Raw genomic sequence first — 19,928 nt, 5'->3', positions numbered from 1 at the left:
GGTGTTGTGTGGTTTGGTTGGTTAAATTTTTGGGATAGTGTTTTTGTTTAGGATAGTTTGAGAGGTTTTTTATTGTGGGTTAATTGGGGTATAGTGTGTGTGTGAAGGGTGTTATGAATGTGTTAATGTTGGATTAAAGGTATGGTTTTATAGAAGTGTGGAATGTTGTTTGTGGAGAGGAGGGGGGTATTATGGTTTTGGGGTTTTGTGTAAAAGAAACTTCCAATGGACCCAATGTTTCCGATTAATTTGGTGGAAGGTCCGTGTTAAATGAATCTCTGGATCGTAGGACTAACCCCCGCACCCTAACACTAGGGGAGTGCCGCACACTGAGTGGGCGTTGATTACGGAAAAGGAATAAGCACCTCAGGCCATCCCAAACTGTGGAAGAACCTGCCCTTGTATCGTGTTGTAAAGTAAAAAGGTGAAATCAGAGCAGACCAACCTAAATCAATTAAATCAAATAAATAATTAAATAACATAAACTTAAGTAACTAACCTGGTAAGGACCGGGAGTGTTGGCCACTCTCCTATAACAGCGCAGTAAACGACACTGGACTCGAAATGAAAGAGATTTCCAACAACACACCTGACTTATAGTTTGCGTGCAAAAATAATAACATGACAACCATGCTTACGAGGCAAAAATAGTAATAACCCAGTTTTACCTTATTGAATTGTAAATAACCTGTCGATGGAACTGGTTTACAAATCATCACAAACTCTACCAGATTATTTAGTCTGATGATTATCGAGTTTTTATTTTCAAGTTATCTTCTGTTATCTCACTGAAGCTGTGAGTATTGAATTACACACGGTCCGCACGAGTCTTTACTCCCCACTCTATGAGATCACAGTTTCATTGTGTGCTTCTGTTGTGTGCAGTCTGCTGCACGAATTTCTTTCTCGACTATTCTTCGATATTTTATTGCATCTCCTAATAATAGCTTGTTTGCACCAAAAAGGTTTTTTTAAATAATTTTGTTAATCCGTAATGTTGAAATCCAATTTAATGACAAATTTGGCTCCCATGGCCCTGCATCTAGGGTAATAAATTGATCAATAGAACATTCAATTCATGTTTAACCCAACCCACATTATAAAGTCGAATTTGGCTACGAGACAATCGCAGGAGCCAGAGCGTTTTTGTGCAAACAAAGAAACAAAAGAAAAAGTCAAAGCAGCATCTTCTGATTTCAAATTTGCCTGCAATTGTTAGTTATCATATCTATAATCCTTTTACTTTTACAGGATGTCCCTGGTTAACTAATTGTTTTAAACTGAATAACAACATAATCATGGCACGAGCCTGGTTTCACGAACCACTAAAATACAAGGCATCAAAAAGGATAAATGAATGGATCAGAGATTCGAAGACGACGGTTTCACTCCAACCAGAATAATAGCAAGACCGATGCCAGCAAGTATGAAACAACAAATAAAAGTACCTTATAAGCACATTAGGTCCAGAGAGCTACTTCTCCTCTAAAACAACAGCGCTCCAACAACCATGTCAGCGGCATCTTTTAAAACATTGAAGGACAATTGAAGAGTTTAGGCACCGAGACCATCAGTTATCTCAGAATCCATTCAAGTTTGAACAATTTAACTCATTCACCATGAGAACTTGCTGGTAATGGTAGAGTGAAACTGACTGCACAAAACTGAGACTAAGGAATGCATTTGATAGAATTGTTTGAGACAAATTCATTTGTGGTTTTACGAGAACATATATCCAAGGATACATTGAATCAATGACAGTGGAGGTGAAAACCTCAGCGGATGCGCTCACAAAGCCATCGAGAAGCAACTCATCGCACGCACAGAATATGTCGTCCTGTACATTACGTTCAATCAGAGAGGGGCACGAAGGGAGTCTTTGGGATTTGTCCCAGTATTCCAGTAGAGTACCATTCGAAATCACAGAGACGTACAAATGCTAAGAAGTGCTACAAGTGCAAACAGTGTTCGTCATGTAGCAGCCCGAGTGCAAGACTGTTTTTAGACATTGGGTCAAAAATCGGTCATATCAAAAAGACTGTTTTAGCTCAACAAGAAACAGCGTACACGCAACTCATCACATCAGTACAGTAACCTGAATCAGATTCACGCAACCAACGTCTCCAACGAACCCTACAGTAATCTCTTAACACGTACGAGTATTTACAACCTGATAAACTGTAAGCGATAGATAGTGTGAAACCTAAGCTGATAGCTAGAATTGCATGCTATTGCCTTTGATTATACATGCGCGAAAGTTGTTAATATTTCATGTTAATTCTACTGACCTTAGGTTATACACTATTCAAATAAACTTTGTTAAATGCTGATTAATGGTAGATATTTAAACATGGAACTAGATTCGGGATCGTCTATTTTCGTTGATAAGTAGAGCTAGACATTGATAAGTTGAAATTTGACTATGTCATCCTGGAGATGTGTAAAAAGGAGAAAAAACCCAGTTTTTTTTTTTTTTTTTATGCTAGCAGATACCGAGTCGTTCGCACTTCCAAAAACCTGCCCGGGTCGAATTAAGTATAAGGGACATTCCTCAAAGAGTACGTTTGTATGTTGATTGTGAACTTTCCAGACACTTTAAGTGTTAGGGTCGGATGGGGTCCATCTCTTTCGTTCAGATTGGCTTAAGAGGATAGTAATACTCCGAAGTGAAACTTAGCTGTACTGTAAGGCAATAAGAATAGCCTTCATAGAATCACGAAGAAACCGAGAGACGTTTAAAACTGGAATAGGGCAAGTCAAGAAGTTGAAGCTAGGTTTAAATCTGAAACCTGAGCATCCGCCTAAGTTTTTGGTGGCTGCTCAAGATTTCCGGACTCGTTGAAGGAACGTAGTAGGGTCTGACTCCTAGATAATATGGGAAAAGAGTACGATTGGTAAAGATCAAACTTCGATTATGCTTTCGCCCATAGTACCCTTAAGTCAAGAAAGATAATCACTATTCGTATTTGTGGAGACTATAAGGGCCTCTCAACCCGGATAATCGATCTAAATTATACCCCTTGCCTTAGATTGAAGTTGTGTTGTTGAGATAAGGGAGGAAGAATCTTCACTCGATTGGACATCAAGCAAAGCTTACAACAATCATGCTTAAGAGTGTGGAACCAGATTTTAACATACGAAAACACACATCAAGGACTCCTATAAGTGGAGCTGTGTTTATCGTACGGACTAGCGCCTGCTGGTAGGATTTTTCCAGCAGCTATGATGAAGTCTTGAAAGTACTGAAAAGATTCACATGAAGATTTTGATGATATTCTCATCAAGGCAACGAGTTGACGACCACGTTTAAGAAGTTTTTTGAGGTTATCCAAAGACTAGAAGACGAGGGATTCCGCTGTACTTGGAAATAAAATCGGGAATTTTGTGTATGAGTAAAGTGGAGACACTATTAAAGCACCGTATCCTAGGATTTATCAAGTTGAAGTCCATTTCTCGAGCCGTACAGTTTACGGTAGTCATATACCAGATCTAACTACGAGGATAGAATCACTGCACAGACTGAGGAACGAGCAAAGACTGGAGATTTGGATCAGAAGAGAAAGCCGCTTTTGGACAAGTTGAAGAAGTATCTAGCTTCAGACAGAAGATCTAACATTCCTATACCCAGACAACCCCTTGGAGATTAGATTGCACGCATCACCATTTGGTTTGGAGCGTAACTGTCACACCCAACCAATAATGAGATAGACCTGTTGAGTTTAATTCTCGGACGCTTATTCAGCGAAAGGAACTATGCCACAAATAGAGAAAGGCTTGCATGGTTTGGTCAGTTTAAAAATTCCCAATATCCCTTCGCGAGAAAACTTCCAATTATATGTAGACCACAAGCCGATAGAAATACGTTGACATAAGAAGCAAATACCTGAGATGGGCCATCGAGATCATTCGATGGCTCTCACTCCTGAGTCCTACGACAAATACCATAAAGTTCAGGACCTACAGAGAAACCCTGTTAAGCAGAACTTTTGTTCCAGATATCCGTTACCTGCAGAGAAGAAGAACTAGAACCAAGAACCTACAAACTGTGTTTTGCAACGTACATGGATCAAGAAAAACCGTTTGTTAAACAACCATTTATCGCTCAAACATTCCGCCAAAGACCACGGTTGAACGACAAACGTAGTACAGATTAAAGAAGGTTGGAACAAGTGAAAAGCGAAAGTGAATCAGTGCCAAAAATGCGACTGATTCAGCCTACTAATACTATACAAGAAGAGACGAACTGAGTATTGAGAAAGGATTTCCTATTGTGGGACATCGGTCATCATTCCAACGAGTTTAAGAGATGAAGTCGTAAGTTATTTACATCAATACTCATGATGGAATGTAGAACCACAGCTCCTAGCGAGAAACTACGTAAATGGTGGCCAAGAGGGATCTGCTATAGAAAACAGATCCCAACACAGTGTATCATGTCAATCCAACCAGAGAAAACCACTAAACGAACTCCACTCCTTGGCAGGAACCATCAGACCATGGGAACTTACATTTTGAATTCGCAGGACCTTTCCTGAATCATATGTCTCATTGTTGTGGACTCGTACTCCAAGTGGATTGAAGTAAACAATTACCTGTGGGAAATACAAAGACTATGATACTACTAAAGCACCGGAGAGATTTTCTGCCGATGGGGTGGTGGGTCTAGTTATTGTTAGCGACAACGAACGCAAATTCATATTTGAATGAAATGATACAGTTTCAGAAGATGAACGGATTAACACACGTTACAACACCCACCTTATCACAGCTAGGAAAGTTAGCAGAAAACCTGTGGAAAATTTAAAACGCTATGAAAAAATGAAACAGAACAACTTCAAACCTTTTTAAACCTACAGCAACTGGTTAATGATGTTACAACAACACTCCACACGACACATACACAGAGTGAACCGCTGTTCGAAGATCGGAAGGAGAACCCGATAGCTCTTACTTACTTCATCCGTTCACCGATTCCAGAGAGACGCTAATCTGCTTAAAGAAGAGATGGACAGAGTAAAACAGACACAAACTGAGACGATGAAAGTGGGAAGATCAGATATTGTACGAGATCTGATCAATATAAGTGAAGAGAGGAGTTATCGCAGTGTATCAGATACATTACTCCATTACCATGGAAACGGATCTACCTGTACACGTCCACATTATCACACATCGTGTCATATTATCCATCTGATGCGAGAGAAGAGTGTTATTGGGACACCGACCAGATAGAGAGAACCTTAGTTTAGGTAATGAACGTGACTTGAATGAGAATGTTCCAAATTGGCACCCCGCCTACGAATTTGAGCAATTCACCTAATATTGCTGAACCCAGTAGTACGGATCTTATTGTCACTACACCCAACCATAATGAAACCTAGCACGAGCACACCAAGATCTAACTTGAAGTATACACTAGTTTTGATCGCCCAGTAAGAGATAGGAGAGCACCTTTTACGCCTTACTATGACAAGCTCGGTAAAAACTAACTACTTGAAATAATACACGTTCATTATCATAGATTTTAATTTATTACTATATTTCGGAGCAGAGAATTCTGTATTGTTTTGATTTTCCATACCGCACAATGAGCGAATAAAGATTTTATATTTTATAACGAATTGTTTTTTAAACCGATAAAGCTACAATATTGTATTTAAAGTCACTATTTTGACAGTGTTTATGGTTTACATGACGAAGCCAACGTTTTACCTATGCCGCGGCCAATGAGGATCAATTTTGGAACGATAATTTATAAAGAATTAGTTTTGCGGCCAGCACTTCATGCCGCGCACTACGTACGAGTTCCTGTAATTAAAAGAGGAAATGTTTATGTATTCTATTATAATCTTTTTTACTTTTACAGGATGTCCCGGTTAAACTAATGAGTTTAAAACTGAATAACAACATGAACAATCAACTGTGAAACAATGTTTGCAGCTTAGAACAAATTTTATAAAATTCCAAATCTCAAGAGTAAGGAAAACTCTTGTTTTCTCAGCCTTGCTTTTGAAGCAAACAAGTTCTTTCTGATAATTATGTGTTTACATTATTATACATGTAATTTTATATTAAACAGTAATAACCATATCCCAGTCAAACTATCGATATAACCATGCCTATTTACTTTTTCCTAACTAATACTACAATATTGCACCTTCCTCTTGAAGTTCGGTAAATAGGGGTTCGACAATGTAATAAGTGATTTCCACACTTAAAACCTTATCCAGTGATGGAGGAAATCAGTGTTATCAAGATAAAAGCAGGGGACCCACTACTTGTCTCGAAACAAAGACTTACATTTGACCGTCGTATATTCAGAAAAAACATTATTGATGAGTGCAATTTGAGGAGATTGAGCATGAGCGACTTTTCAACGCAGCGGTAAATTTGTAGTGACCTTCGTGGAAGACAAAAATCTTGGCGAATAATTGATGATATGTTTCAGAAGAGAAACTTCACAAGAGGGCGGTATGTACTTTGAAGTTATGTGGCTGAAAAACGACTGCACAGATGTTACGAAGCAAAATGAGCTGCAACAGAAGATCATGTCAAGAGTCATTCTTATATTTGATGAGTGTTTGTATATGCTGCAAAAATGGTAAGACAGAGATGCAATTGACGCCCCAGATTTCATGTCTCTCACCAAAAACAATTCAACAATTGATCTCCAAGTATAGGTCAGAACATGAGGATACTAGAGCCTAAGCAGATTGAAATATATGTTAAAATTAGTGAGGGGATTCTGATGTTTTTTCCTAAGTGTTATACTGTACAATCTAGTCCGCAAGAAAGATATGAGCGATAACTTCAACATCTCCCTTCGAAAATGATTAGCATTGTGTTTTGTGAACGGAATGAGAAACTGTATCTCGAAGTTTTTGACACAATATCAAACTTTCGAAGTTTCAAATGCTAATTTTGAAGTTTATTTACAACTCGACAACCGACTATAATGAAATGAGTTCTAGAAACGGAAAATTAAAACCATGGACGACGGGTTGTTGTGAGTGGACAGAAATATGAAATTTATTTTGAATACCTGTAAAACATTGAATGATATCATTAATCAGTAAATGAGGACCGTGTTAAATCAATGTACGAGTATTGCATTACTGCTCATGAGGTTTGCCACTTAAAACACCAACAGGAGAGAGACTAACATTTAATTACCAACTTGGAGAACATTTGTACCAATCCCGGCAATAATATGCTTCAAAAAATACGAAGGAAAAATCTGATATCATCACTGAGCCTGTGATTATTCTAATTTGAGCAGTCTGATCATCTAATAACTCTGCTCACTGAATTAAGAGTAATGATATGCTCACCACAATCACAACGTTTATCATAAAACGTGATAAAAACATTACAGTAACAGAAGATAAGGAGTGTAAACACCTGTTTTACCTTTAAACACCCTGGTACAGGAACCTGCAACCGAGACTGAAAATGTGGTTTTTATCTTGAGAGAGCTATGGTCAGACGGTAACTTATCCAACGGTTAGATCCAACGGTTAGATCCAACGGTTAGAAAGAACGGTTAGATCCAACGGTTAGATGTTAGATTCAACGGTTAGATCCAACGGTTGGATCGAACGGTTCGATCAGACGGTTAAAAAGAACGGTTGGATCGAACGGTTGGAGCGAGAGAGAGGCAGAGAGAGATGCAGAGAGAGAGAGAGAGAGAGAGAGAGAGAGAGAGAGAGAGAGAGAGAGAGAGAGAGAGAGAGAGAGAGAGAGAGAGAGAGAGAGAGAGAGAGAGAGAGAGAGAGAGAGAGAGAGAGAGAGAAGAGAGAGAGAGAGAGAGAGAGAGAGAGAGAGAGAGAGAGAGAGAAGAGAGAGAGAGAGAGAGAGAGAGAGAGAGAGAGAGAGAGAGAGAGAGAGAGAGAGAGAGAGAGAGAGAGAGAGAGAGAGAGAGAGAGAAAGAGAGAGAGAAAGAGAGCAAGAGAGAAAGAGAGAAAGAGAGAGAGGAAGATAGAGAGAGAGGGAGATAGAGAGAGGGATAGAGAGAGGGAGAGAGAGGGGACAGGGAGAAACATGAATGGACAGATATTGACAGAGGGACAGAGAGGGACAGAGAGGGGGGAGCTCGTGAGAGAGGGAGATAGATAGAGAAAGAGAAAGAGAGGGACAGAGAGAGGAGAGAGGAACAGGTACAGGGAGATAGATAGGGGATAGAGAGAGGGGGGCTCATGTTTTTTTTGTCCGTGCGATTTTGTCCGTTTTCAGAAAATAGGGTACCAAAACGGTTAGATCGTACGGTTAGATCCAACGGTTAGAAAGAACGGTTAGATCGAACGGTTAGAAATAACGATTAGAAAGAACGGTTAGAAAGAAAGGGGCAGAGAGAAATGCAGAGAGAAATGCAGAGAGAGAGAGAGAGAGAGAGAGAGAGAGAGAGAGAGAGAGAGAGAGAGAGAGAGAGAGAGAGAGAGAGAGAGAGAGAGAGAGAGAGAGAGAGAGAGAGAGAGAGAGAGAGAGAGAGAGAGAGAGGAAGAGAGAGAGAGAGAGATAGGAAGAGAGAAAGAGAGCAAGAGAGACAGAGAGAGGGAGAGAGAGAGAGAGAGAGGAATAGAGAAAGAGAGAAAGAGAGAGAGAGGAAGATAGAGAGAGAGGGAGAAAGAGAGAGAGGAATAGAGAGAGGGAGAGAGAGAGAGGGGGGACAGGGAGAGACATGAATGGAAAGAGATTGACAGAGGGACAGAGAGGGACAGAGAGGGGGAGCTCGTGAGAGAGGGAGATAGATAGAGAGAGAGAGAGAGAGGGACAGAGAGAGGAGAGAGGAACAGGTACAGGGAGATAGATAGGGGATAGAGAGAGGGGGGCTCATGTTTTTTTTTGTCCGTGCGATTTTGTCCGTTTTCAGAAAATAGGGTACCAAAACGGTTAGATCGTACGGTTAGATCCAACGGTTAGATCCAACGGTTAGAAAGAACGGTTAGATTCAATGTTTAGATCCAACGGTTAGATCCAACGGTTAGATGTTAAATCCAACGGTTAGATCCAACGGTTGGATCGAACGGTTGGATCGAACGGTTAGAAATAACTGTTAGAAAGAACGGTTGGATCGAACGGTTGGATCGAGAGAGAGGCAGAGAGAGGGGACAGGGAGAGACATGAATGGAAAGAAATTGACAGAGAGGGACAGAGAGGGGGGAGCTCGTGAGAGAGGGAGATAGATAGAGAGGGAGAGGGACAGAGAGAGGAGAGAGGAACAGGTACAGGGAGATAGATAGGGGATAGAGAGAGGGGGGCTCATGTTTTTTTTGTCCGTGCGATTTTGTCCGTTTTCAGAAAATAGGGTACCAAAACGGTTAGATCGTACGGTTAGATCCAACGGTTAGATCCAACGGTTAGATCCAACAGTTAGATCCAACGGTTGGATCGAACGGTTGGATCAGACGGTTAGAAAGAACGGTTGGATCGAACGGTTGGATCGAGAGAGAGGCAGAGAGAGAGATAGAGAGAGAGAGAGAGAGAGAGAGAGAGAGAGAGAGAGAGAGAGAGAGAGAGAGGAGAGAGAGAGAGAGAGAGAGAGAGAGAGAGAGAGAGAAGAGAGAGAGAGAGAGAGAGAGAGAGAGAGGGAGATAGAGAGAGGAGAGAGGAACAGGTACAGGGAGATAGATAGGGGATAGAGAGAGGGGGGCTCATGTTTTTTTTTGTCCGTGTGGTTTTGTCCGTTTTCAGACAATAGGGTACCAATACGGTTAGATCGTACGGTTAGATCCAACGGTTAGATCAACATTTAGAAAGAACGGTTAGATTCCAACGTTTATATCCAACGGTTAGATCCAACGGTTAGATGTTAGATCCAACGGTTAGATCCAACGGTTGGATCGAACGGTTGGATCGAACGGTTAGAAATAACTGTTAGAAAGAACGGTTGGATCGAACGGTTGGATCGAGAGAGAGGCAGAGAGAGGGGACAGGGAGAGACATGAATGGAAAGAAATTGACAGAGAGGGACAGAGAGGGGGGAGCTCGTGAGAGAGGGAGATAGATAGAGAGGGAGAGGGACAGAGAGAGGAGAGAGGAACAGGTACAGGGAGATAGATAGGGGATAGAGAGAGGGGGGCTCATGTTTTTTTTGTCCGTGCGATTTTGTCCGTTTTCAGAAAATAGGGTACCAAACGGTTAGATCGTACGGTTAAATCCAACGGTTAGATCCAACGATTAGAAAAAACGGTTAGATCCAACGGTTAGATCCAACGGTTAGATCCAACGGTTGGATCGAACGGTTGGATCAGACGGTTAGAAAGAACGGTTGGATCGAACGGTTGGATCGAGAGAGAGGCAGAGAGAGAGAGAGAGAGAGAGAGAGAGAGAGAGAGAGAGAGAGAGAGAGAGAGAGAGAGAGAGAGAGAGAGAGAGAGAGAGAGAGAGAGAGAGAGAGAGAGAGAGAGAGAGGAATAGAGAAAGAGAGAAAGAGAGAGATAGGAAGATAGAGAGAGAGGGAGATAGAGAGAGAGAGAGGAACAGTTAAGGGAGATAGAAAGGGGATAGAGAGAGGGGGGCTCATGTTTTTTTTGTCCGTGCGATTTTGTCCGATTTCAGAAAATAGGGTACCAAACGGTTAGATCGTACGGTTAAATCCAACGGTTAGATCCAACGGTTAGAAAGAACGGTTAGATCCAACGGTTAGATCCAACGGTTAGATCCAACGGTTAGATCCAACGGTTAGATCCAACGGTTGGATCGAACGGTTGGATCAGACGGTTAGAAAGAACGGTTGGATCGAACGGTTGGATCGAGAGAGAGGCAGAGAGAGAGAGAGAGAGAGAGAGAGAGAGAGAGAGAGAGAGAGAGAGAGAGAGAGAGAGAGAGAGAGAGAGAGAGAGAGAGAGAGAGGAATAGAGAAAGAGAGAAAGAGAGAGATAGGAAGATAGAGAGAGAGGGAGATAGAGAGAGAGAGAGGAACAGGTAAGGGAGATAGAAAGGGGATAGAGAGAGGGGGGCTCATGTTTTTTTTGTCCGTGCGATTTTGTCCGTTTTCAGACAATAGGGTACCAATACGGTTAGATCGTACGGTTAGATCCAACGGTTAGATCCAACATTTAGAAAGAACGGTTAGATCCAACGTTTATATCCAACGGTTAGATCCAACGGTTAGATGTTAGATCCAACGGTTAGATCCAACGGTTGGATCGAACGGTTGGATCGAACGGTTAGAAATAACTGTTAGAAAGAACGGTTGGATCGAACGGTTGGATCGAGAGAGAGGCAGAGAGAGGGGACAGGGAGAGACATGAATGGAAAGAAATTGACAGAGAGGGACAGAGAGGGGGGAGCTCGTGAGAGAGGGAGATAGATAGAGAGGGAGAGGGACAGAGAGAGGAGAGAGGAACAGGTACAGGGAGATAGATAGGGGATAGAGAGAGGGGGGCTCATGTTTTTTTTGTCCGTGCGATTTTGTCCGTTTTCAGAAAATAGGGTACCAAACGGTTAGATCGTACGGTTAAATCCAACGGTTAGATCCAACGGTTAGAAAGAACGGTTAGATCCAACGGTTAGATCCAACGGTTAGATCCAACGGTTGGATCGAACGGTTGGATCAGACGGTTAGAAAGAACGGTTGGATCGAACGGTTGGATCGAGAGAGAGGCAGAGAGAGAGAGAGAGAGAGAGAGAGAGAGAGAGAGAGAGAGAGAGAGAGAGAGAGAGAGAGAGAGAGAGAGAGAGAGAGAGGGGGGACCAAAGGGAAGGGAACCAAACTTGGCCAAGGAGGGAAGAGGGGGGCAGAGGGGAAAAGGGGAGGAGGGGGGGGGAGAGAGGGAAAGAAGATGGGGAGAAGAGAGAGGGGAAGAGAGAGGAGGAGAGGAAAAAGGAAAGGAGAAGAAAGGGGAAGAGAAAAGGGGGGTTTAGGCCCTTTGAAGGAGAAATGGGAAAAGGGGAAGAGGGGAAGGGGGAAAGGAAGAAAGAAAGGGGAAGGAGAAAGAGAAAGGGAAAACCAAGGAGAGGAGGGAGAGGAGAGAGAGCCGAGAGGGGAGGAGGAGAGAGGAGAAAAGAGAGAGAGGAGGGAGAGAGAGAGGAGAGGGAGGGGGAGGAGAGAGAGGGGAGGGGGACGAGAGGAGAGAAAAAAGGGTTTTGGGAGTTTGGGATAGGGGATAGAGGGAGGGGGGCCCCTGTTTTTTTTGTCCGTGCGATTTTGCCCGTTTTCAAAAAATGGGGGGTCCCAAAAAAAAAGGGGAAAAAAATTTTGTTTTTTGAAAAAAAATTTGTTCCCAAAAAATTTGTAATGGTTATTGCTGTAGGGGTTTAGCAGGTTTTTTTTGAAAAAGGGTCCTTTCTCTTATTTTAAAAACCTCGTTAGGTACAAGAATAGTTACTTATTTTTTTTTTCCCAAAAAAAGGGGAAAAAAATCACTATATTTAAAAAAATATCGTTCGGATTAAAGGGGAAAACAAAATTTAACCAACCCAATTTTTTTTAAATTATTGCCCTTTTGGACCTTTTTAAACTTTTTTAAGGGTTTCGGGTTTTTTAAAACGTTTTCGTTGTCAAAAAAAATTTAAAATGAAAATACGAGAATTTAGAAGGTTTTTTACACAGGGGGATAAGGGGGGGGACTGAGAGGGACGAGAAAAGGGGAAAGGAGGAAGGGGCCAAGGGGGCCCGGGAAAACTGAGGAGGAGGCGAGAGGGGAGGGAGGGGGAGGGAAAAGGGAAAGGTCGTTAAAAAGGGTTCGTTTTTTCGGGATGAGGAAAGGAGGACTGAGGAGGACGAGGGGGCTGAAAAAGGGGGGGGACGAGGGGGAAAAGGAAACGGGGGGGGCGGGGAAAAAAACTGGGGAAGGGGGGGGCCTGATGAGGGGGGACGAGGAAAAAGGTCTGGGAAGGTTTTCGTACAAAACGAGGATGAAAAAAGGGGAGGATGGTTGGGGAGGAGAGAAAGGGAAAGGAGAACTGGGGAGGAGGAAAGGGGGAAAAGAAGGGGGGAAACGGAGAATGGGGGAAAAAGAGGAGAAGGAGGGAAAGTAAGTGGGGGGGGGACGGGGGGGAAAGATGGGGGATGAAAAGGGGTTCCCGAAGGGGGGAAGGGGGGAAGGGGAAGGTGGGGGGAGAACTGGGGAGGAGGGGGGGGAGGAGGTTGAAGTTAAGGAGGGGGGGGGAAAGGAGTAGGGAGGGGGACTGAGGGAAAGGAAGAGGGGGGGGGAGAAGAGGGGGGGGCCAAAGGGGGGGGGAAATTTAGGGCCTAAAGGGACCCGGATAATGCATACGAGGACTAAAGGAGGAGGAGGGACGGGAAAAGGGAGGATAATTGAGGGGGAAGAGGAAAAGGGAGGAGGGGGAAAGGCCCTGAGGAGGAGGGGGGAAAGGAGGGGGAAAGGGAAGGGAAAAAGGGATCGTACATACGGGGGAATGAGTAGGAGGTGGGGAAAAGGGAGGAGGGTTTAAAAGAGGAGGGGGTGGATGGGGAGGAGGAAGGAAAAAGGGAAAGAAAAAAGGAGGATTTTTGGGAAAGACTGGGGGGAGGATGAGGGAGAGGAAGGAGGAGGAAGGACTGGAATGTATCGTACAACGGGACTGAGGAGGAGGAGTGGGAAAGGACTAAAGAGGGGGGGAAACTGGGGCTGAGAGGGGGAGAGGGAATGAGGGAGAGGAGGGATAGAGATTGGGATAAGGGGGAAAAGAGAGGCAGAGGGAGGGAGATGGAAAAAGGGGAGGGGAGTAGGGGAGAATAGATAGGGGAGAGGAGCGGGGGAGGGGGAGGGGAGGAGGGGGGCTGGGGGGGAAAAATGGAAAGGGGGGGAAGGGGAAAAAAGGGGGAAGGGGGGAAGTTTTGGGAGGGGGGAGGGGGGAAAGGGGGGAAAAAATAGGGGGGAAGGGGAGGGAGGGAGAAAGTGAGAGGAAAAAGGGAGAAAAAGAGGAGGAAGGAAGAGGGGAGGGGAGAGAGGGAGAGAGGAGAGAGAGGAAAAAGGAGAGAGGAGAGGAGAGTAAGGAAGGAGAGAGAATTTTTGGAAGAGATAACACTCTTTGAAATTTTTTCATCAAAAATCAACTTAATCACCAACCGGAAAGGTTCAGAACTTGTGGGTCTGACTCCCTTAATAGATTTGTGAAGAGGGGAAGGAGAAGCAGGACTTCTCGGGTCTGGAGAGGAGAAGCAGGACTTCTCGGGTCTGTGCTATGTCACTTGTCACTCGTCGTCAGTTATCGTTCAACATTACACATACCTCAAATTATTTGTTATATAGTCAACACCAGTGATCCCGGGAATTAGCTCTCTTTTGGTTTTTTCTTCCTTTCCACTTGGTCACTGAGCTGAAGTTACTCTCATCACTACATGTCAGTTCAATCAGTAAAACTAAAATATTCTTGGAGAATGGAACTAACTGACAAAATTAAAATATCCAACCTCTAGCTCTCAGCATTGTAGGTATGCTGAGGGAATTGGGCAGGGTATTTATCTTCGTCAAACAGTATCTTCCAATCTCTTGCATCACTAGAGATGTCTTTCTTCATCATCATCATCTCCTTACCAGGCTTCTAGTACTGGGTAGGTTTAGACCTGAACTTAAACCACAGCTCCCACAGTCCTTCTTGGGTGACGGGTGTGTTACTACTCTCTCTGTTGTCTGCTTGTTACTCTATCTCTGCCTGGAAGTTCCAAGACCTTTCCTATCTTTTGTGAAGTAGACGTCTCTTTCCCTAGCAGTGAGCTCCTTGGTACCGCTCAATCTTTTACTACTATCCTCTTTGCTTTTCCTGTGCTTGTCCTCTATACATTTAAAATAAACATACAACTCAACATAACATCCAAGAATATTTGCTCAGTTATGATAGTTACAGGTCAACCAACAACGTTGCGAGCAATTTTATTTTAAGAGCCATCGATACTCCACAGGGAGAGTTAGAAAGAATCCGAATGGAAACAATGTTTAAAATGCTCGGAGAAAACTCACAAATTTCTATGATTTAGATCACCTGCAATAAAATTGTGCCAATTGAATCGGAAAGGTCGAGGTGATTTCATGTTAGTCTTTAAAGCTCTATTGACAAAATGTGTAATACTCTAATCGTGAAATATCGTCAACTTACTACTAAAGCCCTTTGCATTGGATCAACTCCAACAAGATAACTTCAGGTCAGCCTACAAAATGTTCGAGTTTTCACAAAGTGGAATGAAAATGTCTCGTATAGCGCTCGATTTTTCCTAACGAAAATTTTTAACTTTCGGGAAAGACGACCAAACGCATTGCGCGGCTTTTTATTTTTAAAATAAATATTTTTATCTAATAAAATTGCTAATTATTAATATCCCGAATACAATTTGCAATTTTAAAATCTGATTTAAATAAATATTATAGGTTATAATTATATAATTTTAAATCACTTTGTAAAATAACAAAATTTAAACAATTATGAATTTAAAATTTATAAAAATTTTGAAATACGGTAAATTGTTGTTTTGTGTTTATTAATTTTCAAAAACCGTTTCATGCTTTTGACATTTAATTTATAATATACAAGAATCAGACATTTTTGGGGTTTTACAATTTTTTTTGTTAGTAAACATTTATTTTAAAAATAAAAAGCCGCGCAATGCGTTTGGTCGTCTTTCCCGAAAGTTAAAAATTTTCGTTAGGAAAAATCGAGCGCTATACGAGACATTTTCATCCCACTTTGTGAATACTCGAACATTTTGTAGGCTGACCTGAAGTTATCCTGTTGGAGTTGATCCAATGCAAAGGGCTTTAGTAGTGAGTTGACGATATTTCACGATTAGAGTATTACACATTTTGTCAATAGAGCTTTAAAAACTAACATGAAATCACCTCGACCTTTCTGATTCAATTGGCACAATTTTATTGCAGGTGATCTAAATCATAGAAATTTGTGAGTTTTCTCCGAGCATTTTAAACATTGTTTCCATTCGGATTCTTCCTAACTCTCCCTGTGGAGTATCGATGGCTCTTAAAATAAAATTGCTCGCAACTTAAGAATCTCAGCAGTACAACATCATTTGAAAATACTGCTTCTTTCCCTAATTTCTTCAAGATGAAGAATGTAGTCTTGAGCTCCCCAGTAACAGGACAATTAAAGAACTTTTGAGCCGCTAGAACCCGTGATGGTTTACCATCCACAAGCTCGCTCAACCTTTTGAGTGCTTTATCTAGATCATCATCAGTATTTTCTTCTACAACCAGTAATGCGATCTCCACTTCTCCTTCATTTCTGCAAACGTAAACCGGAAGAGAGTCAATTTTCTGTTTCTCTGATGCAAATAGTGCCGTTGCTCACTTAAACAGTCTTCCCCAATCTTGAATAGACTGACCCGGCATCAGCGCTGGAATAACGTTGACTGGTGCCATATCTCAACACTTCTGTAGGATAGATGTTACAAAATAATTTGAGGTTATTATGTGAGGTTCTTGTAAGTGTACTTATTCAATGAAACCAGGTAATGAATGAGGAACAACTTACAATGAACTGTATTACATAGAATAACCTAAAGGGGGATGTCGTTAGATAACAGCATATAAAATAGGCTGACACTAACTCTCCCTGTGGAGTATCGATGGCTCTTAAAATAAAATTGCTCGCAACGTTGTTGGTTGACCTGTAACTATCATAACTGAGCAAATATTTTTGGATGTTATGTTGAGTTGTATGTTTATTTTAAATGTATAGAGGACAAGCACAGGAAAAGCAAAGAGGATAGTAGTAAAAGATTGAGCGGTACCAAGGAGCTCACTGCTAGGGAAAGAGACGTCTACTTCACAAAAGATAGGAAAGGTCTTGGAACTTCCAGGCAGAGATAGAGTAACAAGCAGACAACAGAGAGAGTAGTAACACACCCGTCACCCAAGAAGGACTGTGGGAGCTGTGGTTTAAGTTCAGGTCTAAAGTTTAGACCTGAACTTAAACCACAGCTCCCACAGTCCTTCTTGGTTTAGACTCTAAACCTACCCAGTACTAGAAGCCTGGTAAGGAGATGATGATGATGAAGAAAGACATCTCTAGTGATGCAAGAGATTGGAAGATACTGTTTGACGAAGATAAATACCCTGCCCAATTCCCTCAGCATACCTACAATGCTGAGAGCTAGAGGTTGGATATTTTAATTTTGTCAGTTAGTTCCATTCTCCAAGAATATTTTAGTTTTACTGATTGAACTGACATGTAGTGATGAGAGTAACTTCAGCTCAGTGACCAAGTGGAAAGGAAGAAAAAACCAAAATAGAGCTAATTCCCGGGATCACTGGTGTTGACTGGATTGTGAAGATCTTTATGGTGGATATTGACTGCAGAGGCCTGTGGCACCACTAACGGGGCGCATTCCTTGCCCCGTTAGTAACCTGTCCTTCCAAAACCAAACAAGCAGTCAAGGACAAAAAGTCATACACCAAATGGGCATTATATTTTATGAATTGTTTTACATCTTTTATTCTGTAAAATGTGCTAAAATTAAATTTCTTGTTTCATTGAATTCTTTTCAACTACTTTGGTCTAAAGATCGGAGACGGTAGTACTGCAAGAGATTGCATTGAAATCTCTTCAATGTTTCTAATCAACGGTTCATCTAAATGTTGCATGCACAAAACATGGTTCAAGCTATAATCGCGGAATCACAAGTACTGGTAACTGAGATGCCTTCTAACAACCAGAAGCCCAGAAGAAACTGCTCTTTCAAGACATACAGTTTAAGGGCATAATTGTTTTAATTTTATCTGCTTTTACTGTAGTTGAACTACAACTTTCATACTCTAACAGACATGATGGACAGTTGAGCTGAAGATTGCATATATATTCGGCTTTGATTTATATCACCGTTGTTTTCAATGGCCTTCAAACTTCAGCTTTTTTGATGAAATAAGACCCTTCATGATTGGATTTCTCAGAAGTTTATTATCTTACTGTTGTTAAGTAAGTTTTTCACGGGGATATATTCATAAAAACACTGTCTAACATTTATTTCATCAAAGGTATGTGTATTCACAAACTACGATTCTGATAGAATTGAAAGCTACAAAAGTAAAGTGACAGATCTTTTTGCACGATAACTGTCATTATCCTTCACCATGCTGGGTTCCTGACCGAGCATTGGTAGACATATTCAATGGTTTCCAGATTTACTGAGACCAAGATAATAAATGCCACGCACACTATAGTTAGCTATAGCACACAGAACATTGCTAAATTCTAGTCCTGCCTCATCGATTTGAAATGAAAAATGAGCAGACAAAAGACGAAAAAGATTGACGCTCAGGACTGCCACATATAGAAACAACTGCAAAGATTAAATGCCTAAGGTATGTAATAAAGCATCCCTGGATAGTGCATTTAAAAATAAATACCCTTGTGTTGTGCACAAGCAGAGCCGGTGGTTTACTAAATACAATATCAAACGACGATTGATATGTGAAGTTTGTTGCTATGATGTTTGAATAGTGAGGTATCCTTCTTTAAAAAAAGTAATTTTGATGATCATTTTTATCGTAACCTGGTTCCCATTATACAATTTCTTTCATTTCAGGTTCAATTGGTTAGTGAACAATTACTGAAGCCTGTAAACAGAGATTTGTGCGTTAAACATATTACATCAGACTACACAGACTTTTATGAGCAAACTGAGAATCGCCAGGACACAGAAGCGAAGGGCCCCTTCTATTCGGTTTTTGGCAAAAAGCTTGAGTGTTGATTGTTGAACATTGGCCTAGATAAACTATGAACTTTTTGAAACACAGGGCGTTTGTTATTTTTCTGATGTGAGTTGGCAACATATGATCAATCGTTGGTCTGTTTTATAGTTACTTTAATGTGTACATTTTCAATTCTGTTAAGTCTTTTAAGTATAAGGTTGCTTTCTTTTGTTTTACCTTCATGTCATCTTTCGACTTGTCGGAGTCTTCCTATTCGCCCTCATCCTTCGCTCTCCTGGCCCTTTTCTATAAAGTTTATCTCTTTACCCGACTTGTCACTGACTTCCTATTTTCTATTTAAAGCTCTCACACGTACGGCCTCTATGTCTGAAATATATCTCTTTATCCAACTTCTCATCGTCTTCCTACTCTCTCTCTCTCTCTCTCTCTCTCTCTCTCTCTCTCTCTCTCTCTCTCTCTCTCTCTCTCTCTCTCTCTCTCTCTCTCTCTCTCTCTCTCTCTCTCTCTCTCTCTCTCTCTCTCTCTCTCTCTCTCTCTCTCTCTCTCTCTCTCTCTCTCCCTCTCTATTCCTTCCTCTCTTTCTCTCCCTCTCCATCTCACTATATCTCCCTCCTTCTCTCCTCCTATCCCTCCCTCTCGCTCTCTCCTCCTCTCTTTCCATCTCCCTGTCCCCCAGCCCCCTCTCTCCCCTCTCCCTCAGCTCTCTCTCCTCTATCTATCTCTCTCTACTCTCTCCCCTTTCTATCTCCCTCTCTCTGCCTCTCTATCCCTCTCTATCCCACTCTCTATCCCTCCTCTCCCTCTATATCCCTCTCTCTCTCAGTCCCCAGTCCTCCTCCTCTTCAGTCCTCCTACTCGTCCTCCTCAGTCCTCGTATGTACGATACATTCTCAGTCCTTCTCCTCAGTCCTCTCCCTCATCCTCCTCCCCAGTCTTCCTCAGTCCTCCTCCTTATTTTCATCCTTCTTCTCTTCCTCCTCCCCAGTCCTCCTCCTCCTCTTCAGTCCTCCTCCTCTTCCTCAGTCCTCCTACTCAGTCCTCGTATGTACGATACCTTCTCATCCTTCCTCCTCCTTCTCCTCCTCCTCCTCAGTCTTCCTCCTCCTCCTTAGTCCTCATTCTCCTCAATTATCCTCCTTCTCAGTCATCCTCCTCCTCAGTCCTCGTATGTCATTATCCTGCTCTTCAGCCCTCATACTCCTCCACCTCCTTTGTCCTCCTCCTCTTCAGTCCCCTCCTCTTCCTTTCCCTCAGTCCTCCTCCCTACTCTTCCTCAGTCCTCCTCCTTATCTTCATCCTCCTCCTCCTCCTGACTCCTCG

At 42.1% G+C, this 19,928-nt stretch overlaps 1 protein-coding gene and 1 long non-coding RNA gene across 2 annotated transcripts in view; one reads left to right on the top strand and one right to left on the bottom strand.

Moving 5' to 3' along the window:
• LOC134825342 (uncharacterized) overlaps positions 1–14,199 on the bottom strand; it is a 40,185-nt gene extending 25,986 nt beyond the window's left edge. The window contains exon 1 of the long non-coding RNA XR_010161536.1: positions 14,178–14,199. This is a non-coding gene — a long non-coding RNA (uncharacterized LOC134825342). The remainder of the gene's footprint in view (positions 1–14,177) is intronic.
• A 2,154-nt stretch (positions 14,200–16,353) lies between these two features.
• Positions 16,354–19,928, top strand: part of LOC134825336 (agrin-like) — a 91,823-nt gene continuing 88,248 nt past the window's right edge. The window contains exon 1 of the mRNA XM_063837513.1: positions 16,354–16,359. The gene's annotated coding sequence lies outside the window, so the exon portion shown is untranslated. The remainder of the gene's footprint in view (positions 16,360–19,928) is intronic.

This window comes from Bolinopsis microptera, chromosome 13 (assembly GCF_026151205.1).
Source record: "Bolinopsis microptera isolate Bmic1 chromosome 13, MBARI_Bmic_1.0, whole genome shotgun sequence".
In the NCBI taxonomy this organism is placed as follows: Eukaryota; Metazoa; Ctenophora; class Tentaculata; order Lobata; family Bolinopsidae; genus Bolinopsis; species Bolinopsis microptera.
The sequence above is the reverse complement of the archived record's forward strand: the minus strand, read 5'-3'. Positions and strand labels throughout refer to the sequence as shown.